Source organism: Rana temporaria, chromosome 3 (genome assembly GCF_905171775.1).
Source record: "Rana temporaria chromosome 3, aRanTem1.1, whole genome shotgun sequence".
Classification (NCBI taxonomy): Eukaryota; Metazoa; Chordata; class Amphibia; order Anura; family Ranidae; genus Rana; species Rana temporaria.
In genome coordinates this window covers 142764163-142775983 of record NC_053491.1, presented here as the reverse complement: position 1 = coordinate 142775983, position 11821 = coordinate 142764163, and the positions used below count along the sequence as shown (strand labels likewise).

At 38.7% G+C, this 11821-nt stretch overlaps 1 protein-coding gene across 1 annotated transcript in view; it reads left to right on the top strand.

Annotated features, from left to right (window-relative positions):
- Nucleotides 1–6773: 6773 nt before the first annotated feature.
- The window catches only part of LOC120931783 (chloride anion exchanger-like), a 103856-nt gene continuing 98808 nt past the window's right edge, over nucleotides 6774–11821 (top strand). Inside the window, exon 1 of the mRNA XM_040343548.1 lies at nucleotides 6774–6880. The gene's annotated coding sequence lies outside the window, so the exon portion shown is untranslated. The remainder of the gene's footprint in view (nucleotides 6881–11821) is intronic.

The window sequence follows — 11821 nt, the reverse complement described above, 5'->3', positions numbered from 1 at the left end:
TTACTCATCTGGAAATGCCTGTTGCTATGCGGTCCCACAAAATCTGCCTTTGAAATCACCTAGGATTCTGACATCATCTCCCTCTAATGCTCCTGGGAAATGTGTGTCATCATTTCCCAGGATGCAGTGCGCTACCCAATTATCACTCCCCATCCAAGACTTCCAGGAAGTTAGTGCTTTTAGGCTTCACAATGCCCACAAGCAAAATGACAACGGTGTAGACATAGTTTTATAAACTATCTTTTTTGAATATCTATGCGGATCGGCGGCGGATTGTAAAATAGTAAGTGACCGGATTTATATTATAAAAACGCAGGATGAAAGGACATACATTTAAAAAAATGCTAATTGTGGTTGGAACTCCGCTTTAAGTCCAAAACACCTAAACAGACATAAAGCTACAAGTACAAATAAAAAATAAATAAATACATTTTGTGGCAGAAAATAGATAGTTTGGGTATTTTTAAACATTTCTAAACCCAGAAAATGTACTGTTGAATGCACAGATTTTTTTCTGCATAAACACCTAAACAAGCGCCTGTATAAATATTTTTTTTTTTTTTAAACTCAGCATAAAATTGATATTAGTTATATGGCTGGCATAATTTTACAAACTGGACACTTGGAGATTCACTGTCCTATTATTTTAAATTCAACATTTCTCTATTTCTATGCTATTTATCTCTATGGTTTCATTTAGAATTAATTGCATTATTCAACTTGCCTTATTTGCGCAATAATACTTCCAAGAACACACCCATACAGCCTGCACATCGGCTAATATTGTTTAACTAACGATCGTAAAAAAAAATTCTTAGTATTCAAATAGTGATTGCAGGGCAGTATAATTGATTATTAGCAACTGATCATGACTTTGCAAAATTGTGTAGATAATATGAGCAGCTTGCCGGTGATTGGGGAAACAAGAATACCGTTATATGTCTAAAGGTGAACCACTGTGATGAATAAGTATAATTTGAGGGCTCTATTTTTATAGTTAAAGGTAAAGCAGTGTTATATAAGGAAAATTATTGCTTTCTATGGTTAATCTGAATGTCACATAAAACCTACATTTTTATTTAAAAGTTTATAAACTATATATAATTTAATAAATATGTAATAGTAAAGCCATCAGTCCCATGAGTAATCCTCTTGTTGTGAACATTCTCATTCCTTTCACCTAATGACTGTAAGTAAACACAGGAAAGTTGATTTACCTAAATAATATGTGTACCCGAAAATTTCATATCCTGATATGTGCCTGCTGTACCATGTACTTGCATGGAAAATAATCCTGTTCTCTTCGCATTGCTTCCTTTGTGTGAAATCCCTGGTGTTCCTGCCAGTCCCTCCGCTTTCCTATTAAAAACTGACCACACTAAGCAGGAGCACACACCCGTGATCACTTCTCTAGCTATGCTGGGAACTCAGCCTCCAATGATCAGACTTCTCCTGGCACTCCTATGAAGCTGAGAACAGAGAGAATGTGATCACAGGGAGTTCAGAAGCGTGACCAATCAGATCAGCCCGGGGAGCCTGTCTTATATAATGGTGGTAGTGCACTATTTTTTGTGAATAATTTAACCACCTCAATACTGGGCACTTTCGCCCCCTTCCTTCCCAGACCAATTTTTAGCTTTCAGCGCTCTCGCATTTTCAATGACAATTGCGCAGTCATGCTACACTGTACCCAAATGAAATTTTTATCATTTTGTTCACACAAATGGAGCTTTCTTTTGGTGGTATTTATTCACGATATGCGATATAAGCAAAAAAAGAGCAGAAATTTGAAAAAAAAAAAACCAATATTTTCTTTATTCTATTTTAAAAGAAATCGAATAAAATCGAATTTTGTCATAAATTTAAGCCAAAATGTTTTCTACTACATGCTTTTGGTAAAAAAAATTCCGTTAAGTGTAAAATAATTGGTTCGTGTGATCACGGAAATATTTACGCAATTGATCATGTACATATGTGTGCAAATGATCATTGGGACATGTGATTTTACTGTTACATATGTGGGGGACAGGTGTTTTTACTATGTTGGGACATGTGTGGGGACATGCGTTTTGGGGACATGTGTGTTTACTTTGTGTGTTTTACATTGTGGGGACACTAGACTGGTGATCAGTGGGTAAAAAGCTGTAAAAAAACAGCTCATAGTCACTGATCACCAGCCGGGTGCAGCGATCAGCTCTCCTCTCCTCACCGACGACATCTGTGTGAGGAGAGGAGAGCTGATTGCAAATGGCTCTCTGTTTACATCACATGACAGCTGTGATTGGACACCATCATGTGATCAGGAGGGTCAATCACAGAGCCCTCCTGACGATCTGAGATGCTCTGTGTCCGGGTGAACGTCCACTCAGAAGGAGAGAGCGCCCATCTGGCCGTATGTGCAGTGGCGGGGTGGGAAGTAGTTAAAGTGGCAGGACTGCTGCCTCCTCCTACAACCTTCTTTTCACATTCAATGCTGAGTTGACAGAGGCATAAGCTGTTCATACACTAGTAGAATTTCATTCCAATGTTGTGTAAATTCTAAAAAAAAATTGTCAGAGCATTCTATCTTGCCATCACAGAGTCAACTTACTTTGTTTGAAAGCCCTTAAAAATTCATCCAGACCTGCTAATTGAATAAACTCCCAGGCATATTAAACATGACTCTTTTGTGCCTAGCATGTGTGCATTACAATATGTATTAATTCTTCCTAAATGAAAACCACAGTCTGTAACAGGCGCTCGCTGCGCCGTATTGCGTTCCACGCTGGAGCGCATACAGCGACTGCACGATGATGTCATCGCTCGGCACCGCGTGCGTTCCAGCGTGGAACGTGGAAGTGCCAGCTCAATTTGTGCCTTATGCACTACAGCTGTCCTGCTCCTATAAACAGAACAGTGTGCAGACTGCACACTGTTCTATTATTGTCGGCCGTAGCCGGCTTGGCTACCATTAAAACTACAGCTACTATCCTTCCTAATCTACAAACCATCCCACGCCTGGATCTACACTGCTACCTTACTACGGTTACTGCGGACAGCCCAATATATCCCCTACCAGGAGACCCTGTATTAAAGAAACCTATAGCTGCCACACTACCTTGGTTGCTGAACTACTTTCATGCTCTGCAAAACGGATAAGTACAACTACTATATTACATTTATTACTCTGTAATTACCCGGATCACATATAGCCTTTACTAAGTACTGTATTTGAATCTGCTTTTGCTTTTACTACCGTGCAGCTTGGGATTACCTAATGTGCCCTCTAGCAATACTTGTGCAATATCTTAAAGGGACATACACTCTGGAACCATCTGAGCTATAGTTGTCTCTCTCAAGAATATGCCATTTGAGTACAGTATTTTGATATGCTACGTGCTTGACATAAGTTGTTACTTGTTTATGGGCCCACGCCCTAAGTTACTGAACATGTTCACCTTAATTTTCTAGGCTAAGGGCTGAAGATATTTCACACCTCCACCCTTAGTGGCCTAATGCATTCCTTTATGCTAAAGTGATATGATGTAGAGAACCCCCAAACTCCTGTTCTCTGATTGGAGTGATGCCTGGGGTCCGGTACTGATAATCACTTGCATACAGAAGTGCATTGGAAACTTTATGTGCATTATAATCTTTTAACGCTAAGGATTGGACGCATGTTGTAATATGTCCACCCCTAGTAGCTCAACGCATTCCATTGTGTGAGAGAGATGATGTAGAGAACCCCCAAACTCCTGATTGGAGTGACGCCTGGGGTCCAATACGGAAATCTCACATAACATAGAAAGATGCATTGAAATCTTTTGCTAAGCGCAGTTGTGGTTCATTCCCATTCACGTAGTTTGTGACACAGTCACAGGTAGAATTTCTGTTTATTTCTGGCAAAATTTCCATTCTGTTACTTTCAATATTCTCATAACTATGGTCAAAAATGATCATCAATATGACCCCACTAGCCATTAGAAAATCTAACAAATTAACATTTTCAAAGATATTTCTAGTGGTGTATGGCCAGCTTTACTATGACAATCCAGATTGGTCAGCACCTTTTATTGCTATTGCTTGTTTAAGTCAACTATAGCCAGAAGAAAGTTAACTTGTGTAGCACTACCCCTGCAGGAGCCGCTAAGTCAATTGGGTTCTCTGTTCTTCTGCCTCAACTCTGAGAACAACCCCAGCCCCACTGACACTTTAGTTCAAGCAAATGTATACTGCATTGCTACTTAGAGCACAAATATAGATACCCTGCACACAACTAAGATTCAGTATCAAAAAGCTTAAAAACATCAGACCAGTTAGTGGTAAATAAACCCAACATTGTGTCACGGTTGCAGTAAATAGCAGTAAGCACATAAATGAATGAGTAGAGGATTAGATCAATCACAGTTGACTAGACAATATGTTCACTAGGCCATAGCAGGATAGAATGGAGTTTCTTGCAGCTAAATTGGAGTAAACCTGGCCGATCAGCCAGGTCAGCCGAAGGACACAGAGAGCGGACACCTTCATTGCGGGACAATACAGTGTCCCGCAATGAAAGTGGCAGTCTGGGAACAGGGGTGGACCGAGCCGCCATAGCGCTGGCTCTGCCTCCACCTCTTCCACCTACTACTGATCACTGGTTGCTATAGCCGCTTGGCGTCTGGCAACCAGTGACGTCACTGTCCATGTTGAAAGCAGAGGAGGATTTCACTTCCTCCTCCTCCGCGCTAGTGCTGCTGGGAAGTCATGCTGGTTCTCTCACCTCCGCTCAAGTGACTGGCTTGCTGCTTGGCTGCAGTGGCATCTCCAGCTTTCATGTTTAGGGGGGGCACATGTGGGGACAGGGACAAAAGTAGGGGTGCCAACTATAAAATGCAATTATATATATATATATATATATATATATATATCCTGGGGCCCTTTACTACGATCCCACTATGGGCCCTTTCACATGTTCTGCAGTGAGCTCCCTTCCTACTATACTGGGGCCCCCCAGGGTGGCAGAAAACAAGAGATATATGTCACCAGCACACCAGCACACCAAGAAAATATAAGGGTCCAAAGCAGTGGGAGAACTATCATTGTTGCAAAGGTTGTCTTGCCACCGGGCCCTTTTCAATTTTTGACATTTCGAATTTTTCAATTTTCGAAATTTCGAATTTTCGAAATTAGAAAAATTCCAAATTTCGAAATTTCTGAAAAATTCGAAATTGGAAAAGTGATTGTTAAAATTCGAAAATGGAGAAATATCGAAATTTTGTATTTTCGAAATTTCGAAATGTCATAATTTCGTATTTCGAATTTTTCAGTTTTCGAATTTTCGAATTTTTCAGTTTTCGAAATTTCGAATTTCGAATTTTTCGAAATTTCGAATTCTTCGAAATTTCGAATTTTTGAATTTCAAATTTTTGAATTTCAAATTTTTGAATTTCAAATTTTTGAATTTCAAATTTTTGAATTTTCGAAATTTCGAAATACGAAAATTCGGAAATACGAAAATATTCAGAAATACGAAAATTCAAAATTTCGAAAATTGAAAAATTCGAAATTCGAAATTTCTGAAAAATTCGAAAATGGAGAAATTGGAAATTTGAAAAAATCTCAAATTCGAATTTTTCGATTTTCAAATTTTTAAATTTTCGAAATTTCGAACTTCGATTTTTTAAATTTTCAAATTTCGAATTTTTCAAATTTCGAATTTTTCTAATTTCGAATTTTTCAAATTTCGAATTTTCGTATTTACGAATCTCGAAAATTCGAAATTTCGAAAATTAAAAAAAAATAAATTGAAAAAATCGAAGTTCGAAAATTGAAAAAATTGAAGTTCGAAAATTGTAAAATTTTTCAATTTTAGCATTTTTCAATTTTCGAATTTTTCGAAAATACGAAAATTCGAAAATTCGAAATTCGGAAATTGAAAAATTTGAAATTTGAAACATTTTTCAATTTCCGAAATTTCGAATTTTCGAAATTTGAAAAATTTTAAATTTGAAAAATTCGAAATTTGAAAAATTCGAAAATTGAAAAATTCGAAAATTTAAAAAATTCGAAAATTCGAAAATTGAAAAATTCGAAAATTGAAAAATTCGAAAATTGAAAAATTCGAAAATTGAAAAATTCGAAAATTCGAAAATTGAAAAATTCGAAAATTGAAAAATGAGGAGTAACACTATTATAATGACGACTGTACTTTGTGTATGTCATTTACATGTACTATGCTTTGTTTATCTTCAATAAAACATTGTTAAGTAAAAAAACAAACAAAAAAAACAGTATCAGAAATAACGCCTCTATATCAAATTTAGAGTTAACTCTATATGAATAGCAGTGATAAAACCTAAGACTTCCTAAACAGGTACCCCTTACTATGGACAACAGGCAATGTTCTTGTGAAGCAGCTATCTGTGTGAGCAGTCTTAGCCCTAGTTCTTTACTTGACTTGCGTTGGGGTCTAGTCTTTACAGTGGTGCACATGAGTACAGTCCCAATAAGGTCTGCATACAGTAAATAATTCTGCTAGTTAGATAGCCAGTCCCTATGTACTCAGCCTCTGCTAGCAGCAACAGATTAATGGCAGCAGTGTCCTCCTAACAGTCCCAGTGATACAAAAAAAGGGGTCCTGCTGTTTTAATTGAAAGTAAAACAAAAAAGCCTTGTCATTTTTAACTATTTTGGAGTGGATAAATTGTAAAAAAAAATAAACATTCTCAAAGGAATTGTGATATCAGTTCTTAAAATGATTAAGTCCCAAAGGTCACAAAATATTCTTGTTGTTAATCAAGGTTAATCATTACTACAGAGCACATACTAGAACACGTGTAACAGTCTCCTCCAACACCTCTTTCTAACGGGAACTTACAATGTACCAGATGCTTTCTTCCTTTGAATGACATGAAAGGTAAGATATGCTTACGCAAATGATAGCATTTTATAACGAAATGGCCACTTATATTAGAAATGACAACATATTAGAATGTTCATGAGATAACTCTTAGTAAATGAGAAGAAAAGGTTTCCTTTGTAATCATCCAATCATTCTACATGATTGGATATTCAATGTGAACACAGCCTCACTCTATTAACTAAGCTAAGTGAACATATACTTTGTTAAATGATCAGCCTCTACTTTCTTTAGTAAATCAACCCCACTGAATAGTGTGAAGAGGTTATTAAATATATTTCTCTATTCTGCAATGTAGTAGGGTAGATTAGGGAAGATTTATTTTGGACCAACAATATTATGAAAAGGGCATTTATGAATTCCATCACAAAAGAAGTGATAGTTACATAGTTAATCTGGTTGATAGTCCATCCAATCCAACCAACAGAGAAGGAAAAAAAACACACTCAAATAGAAACCCTCTATATGCATTATCCAATACCCACTGTTGATCCAGAGGAAGGCAACAACACCCAAGCAAAGCATGATTAAACTTGCTCCAGTAAGGAAAAAACTATTTTCTGATCCCCAAGAGGAACTTGGATATTCTGTGAATCAACTTTACCTAGAAATATATTAGAATCCAGTTATATTCTAGACCTTTCCTAAAACAATCTACTGATCTGGCCAGAACCAGTTCCTGAGGGAGTTTATTCCACATTTTTACAGCTCTTACTGTGAAGAATCCTTTCCATATTTGGAGATTAAATCTCCTTTCCTCCAGACGTAAAGAGTGCCCCCTTGTCCTCTGTGATAACCTTAAAGTGAATAACTCAACACCAAGTTCACTATATGGACCATTTATGAATTTATACATGTTGAATATATTCCCCATTAATCTCCTTTTCTCAAACGAGAATAAATTCAGTTCAGCTAATCTGTCTTCATAGCTGAGCTCCTTCATGTCTCTTATCAGTTTTAGTTGCCCTTCTCTACATTTTCCCCCGTATCCTTTTTGAGAACTGGGGCCCAAAACTGAACTGCATATTCCAGATGAGGTCTTACTAATGATTTGTACAGGGGCAAAATTATATCTCTCTCTCTCTGGAGTCCATACCTCTCTTGATACAAGAAAGAATTTTGCTCGCTTTGGAGACCGTAGCTCTTTCCTGAATGTATTCTTTCCTAAATGTACATAATATAACTGGATACTAACATTTATAGGTAAAGTTGATCCATGGAATATCCGATTGCCTCTTAGGCCCCATACACACCATAGAATCTATCCGCAGATAAATCCCATCAAATGGGTTTCTGCGGATAGATCCTATGGTGTGTACACTCCGTCGGATATTTATCCGCAGATAAATCTCCCCTGGGATGGATTTCCAGCAGATGGATATTTGCTGACATGCTCAACAAATCCATCTGCTGGAATCCATTCCAACGGATGGATCCGCTCGTCTGTACAGACTTACCGGATCCATCCGCCCAAAGGGATTCCCCGCACGCGTCGTAATGATTTGACGCATGCGTGGAATTCCTTATATGACAGCGTCGCGCCCGTCGCCGCGTCATAATAGCGGCGACGGCGCGACACGTCATCGGCAGAGGATTTCAGCGCGGATTTCAATGCGATGGTGTGTACACGCCATCGCATAGAAATCTTCTGAAATCCTCGAGAGGATTTATCCGCGGATACGGTCCGCTGGACCGTATCTGCGGATAAATCCTCTCGTGTGTATGGGGCCTGAGGGGATAAGGAAGGAGTTTTTCCTCTGCTGGAGCAAATTAGTTCATGCTGTGCTGTTTTTTTTTCTTCTTGCCTTTCTCTGGATTAACTTCGGGTATATGATTGTACAGTATATGCAGGTTTGTAAATTCTCTTTTCATATCATACCTTTTATTGGTTGAACTGGATGGACTTGTGTCTTTTTTCAACCAGACTATGTAGTTTGGCTTTGCAAGCTATTATTAAGCTTATGATCTACCAGAACACCTGGATCCTTCTCTACCACTGATTCCCTCAGTGGCATTCCCCATGGTATATATCATGGATGCATATTTTTAGTCCCCAGGTGCATAACTTTACTTTTATCAACATTAAACCTCAGTTGCCCTATGAAACAGTGCATTGAGGTCAGCTTGTAATTTGGGACATCCTGTAAGGATCTTATTACACTGCATAGCTTGGTTTCATCATTGAAGACAGAAATGTTACTTTTAATCCCAGACCCTATATAACTTATAAATATATTAAAAAGTAAGGGTCCCAACACTGAACCTTGGGGTACATCACCAATAACCTTAGACCACTCAAAGTTATGCCGCGTACACACGATTGGTCCATCTGATGAGAACGGTCTGATGGACCGTTTTCATTGGTTACCCGATGAAGCTGACTGAAGGTCAGTCGTGCCTACACACCATCGGTTAAAAAAACGATCGTGTCAGCACGCGGTGATGTAAAACACAACGACGTGCTGAAAAAAACGAAGTTCAATGCTTCCAAGCATGCGTCGACTTGATTCTGATCATGCGTGGATTTTTAACCGATGGTTGTGCCAACTAACGATTGTTTTTTTTCTATCGGTTAGGTATCCATCGGTTACATTTAAAGCAAGATTTCTTTTTTTTAACCTATGGATAAATAACCGATGGAGCCCACACACGATTGGTTTGGTCCGATGAAAACAGTCCATCAGACCGTTCTCATCGGTTTAACCGATCGTGTGTACGCGGCATAAGAATCATTAACCACAATTTTTTTTTTCTAGCAAAAACTGTTGTCTATTATTAAACTTTTCAGTATGTTACCAACTATAGACATTAAACTAACATGTCTATAATCACTTGGTAAAAACTTTGACCCCTGTTTAAATATACACTCCACATTGACCCTACCCCAATCCAGTGGTACTATGTAATATATACTATACTATCCCAAATAATGTTTTATATGAACATTTGTAATAAGCTCTGCATGTTTAAAGATTACCAGGTCCAGCAGAGTATAATTTCTAGTTGGGGCCCCTATGAACGTTACCATAAAATTGTCTTGTAATACATTTATACATTTTTGCCCTTTGACTGTTCCAGCAGTGGCATCACTCTAGTCAATTTTTGGGTAGTTAAAATGACCAATTATCCTCACTGTGCTAGCCCTTGCAACTTTTTCTATCTGTGCAAGGAGCTGAGTATCCACCTCCTCATTAACACCGGGTGGCCTATAGCAAACTACAGTATGCACACCCATATACAGTGAAGGAAAAAAGTATTTGATCCCCTGCTGATTTTGTACGTTTGCCCACTGACAAAGAAACGATCAGTCTATAATTTTAATTGAAGGTTTATTTTAACAGTGAGACAGAATAACAACAACAAATATTCAAAAAAAACGCATTTCAAAAAAGTTATAAATTGATTTTCATTTTAACGAGTGAAATAAATATTTGATCCCCTAACATTCAGCAAGATTTCTGGCTCCCAGGTTACTTCTTAAAGGGAGTGCTGCTAATCTCAGCTTTGTTACCTGTATAAAACATACCTGTTCATAGAATCAATCAATCAATTAGATTCAAATCTCTCCACCATGGTCAAGACCAAAGAGCTGTCTGAGAATGTCAGGGACAGGATTGTAGACCTACAGAAGTCTGGAATGAGCTACAAGAAATACAAAATAACTGTCAATCTCCCTCGGTCTGGGGCTCCATGCAAGATCTCACCTCATGGAGTTTCAATCATCATGAGAACAGTGAGGAATCAGCCCAGCACTGCACAGGAGAATCGTGTCAATGATCTCAAGGCAGCTGGGACCATAGTCACCAAGAAAACAATTGGTAACACACTACACCATGAAGGACTGAAATCCTGCAGAACAAGGTCCCCCTGCTCAAGAAAGCACATGTGCAGGCCCGTCTGAAGATTGCTAAGGAACATCTAAATGATTCAGAGGAGAACTGGGTGAAAGTGTTGGGGTCAGGTTATACCCAATTAAACTCTTTGGCATCAACTCAACTCGCTGTGTTTGAGGCAGAGGGGAATGCTGCCTATGACCCCAAGAACACCCTCCCCACCGTCAAACATAGAGGGGAAAACAATATGCTTTGGGGGGGGTTTCAGCTAAAGGGACAGGACAACTTCACGGCATTAAAGGGATGATGGACAGGACCATGTACCTTCAAATCTTGGGTGAAAACCTCCTTCCCTCAGCCAGGGCATAGAAAATGGGTCATGGTTGGGTATTCCTGCATGACAATTACCCAAAACACATGGCCAAGGCAACAAAGGAGTGGCTCAGGAAAAAGCACATTAAGGCCCATAGAAAATATGTGGAGGGAGCTGAAGGTTTGAGTTACCAAACGTCAGCCTCGAAACCTTAATGACTTGGAGAGGATCTACATAGAGGAGTGGGACAAAATCCTTCCTGAGATGTGTGCAAACCTGGTGGCCAACTACAAGAGACGTCTGACTTCTGTGATTGCCAACAAGGGTTTTGCCACCAAGTACTAAGTCATGTTTTGCGAAGGAGTCAAATACTTTTTTCACTTATTAAAATGAAAATCAATTTATAACTTTTTTTTAAATGCATTTTTCTGGTCATTTCGTCTGGTGGATTTACTCTTGATTTACTCTGGTGACCATTGAACATCATAGTCATATTCAGACACCCAGCACATCTGCTGTAACAGGAAAGTGGAGGAATGACTCTAGAGGTTGTTGGAACAATGCCTGACAATATGTCTATCTTAGTGACTTAAGTTGTGACTAATGCCGCGTACAAACGACCGTTTTTAATGTCATGGAAAAGACTACGCTTTCTCTGCGTGATTCTTGTCAATCCGGCCTTGCATACACACAATCGTGAAAAAAAAAATGCTGGAGCAAAGCGTGGTGACGTACAACACGTACGACGGCACTATAAAGGGGAAGTTCCATTCAAATTGCGCCACCCTTTGG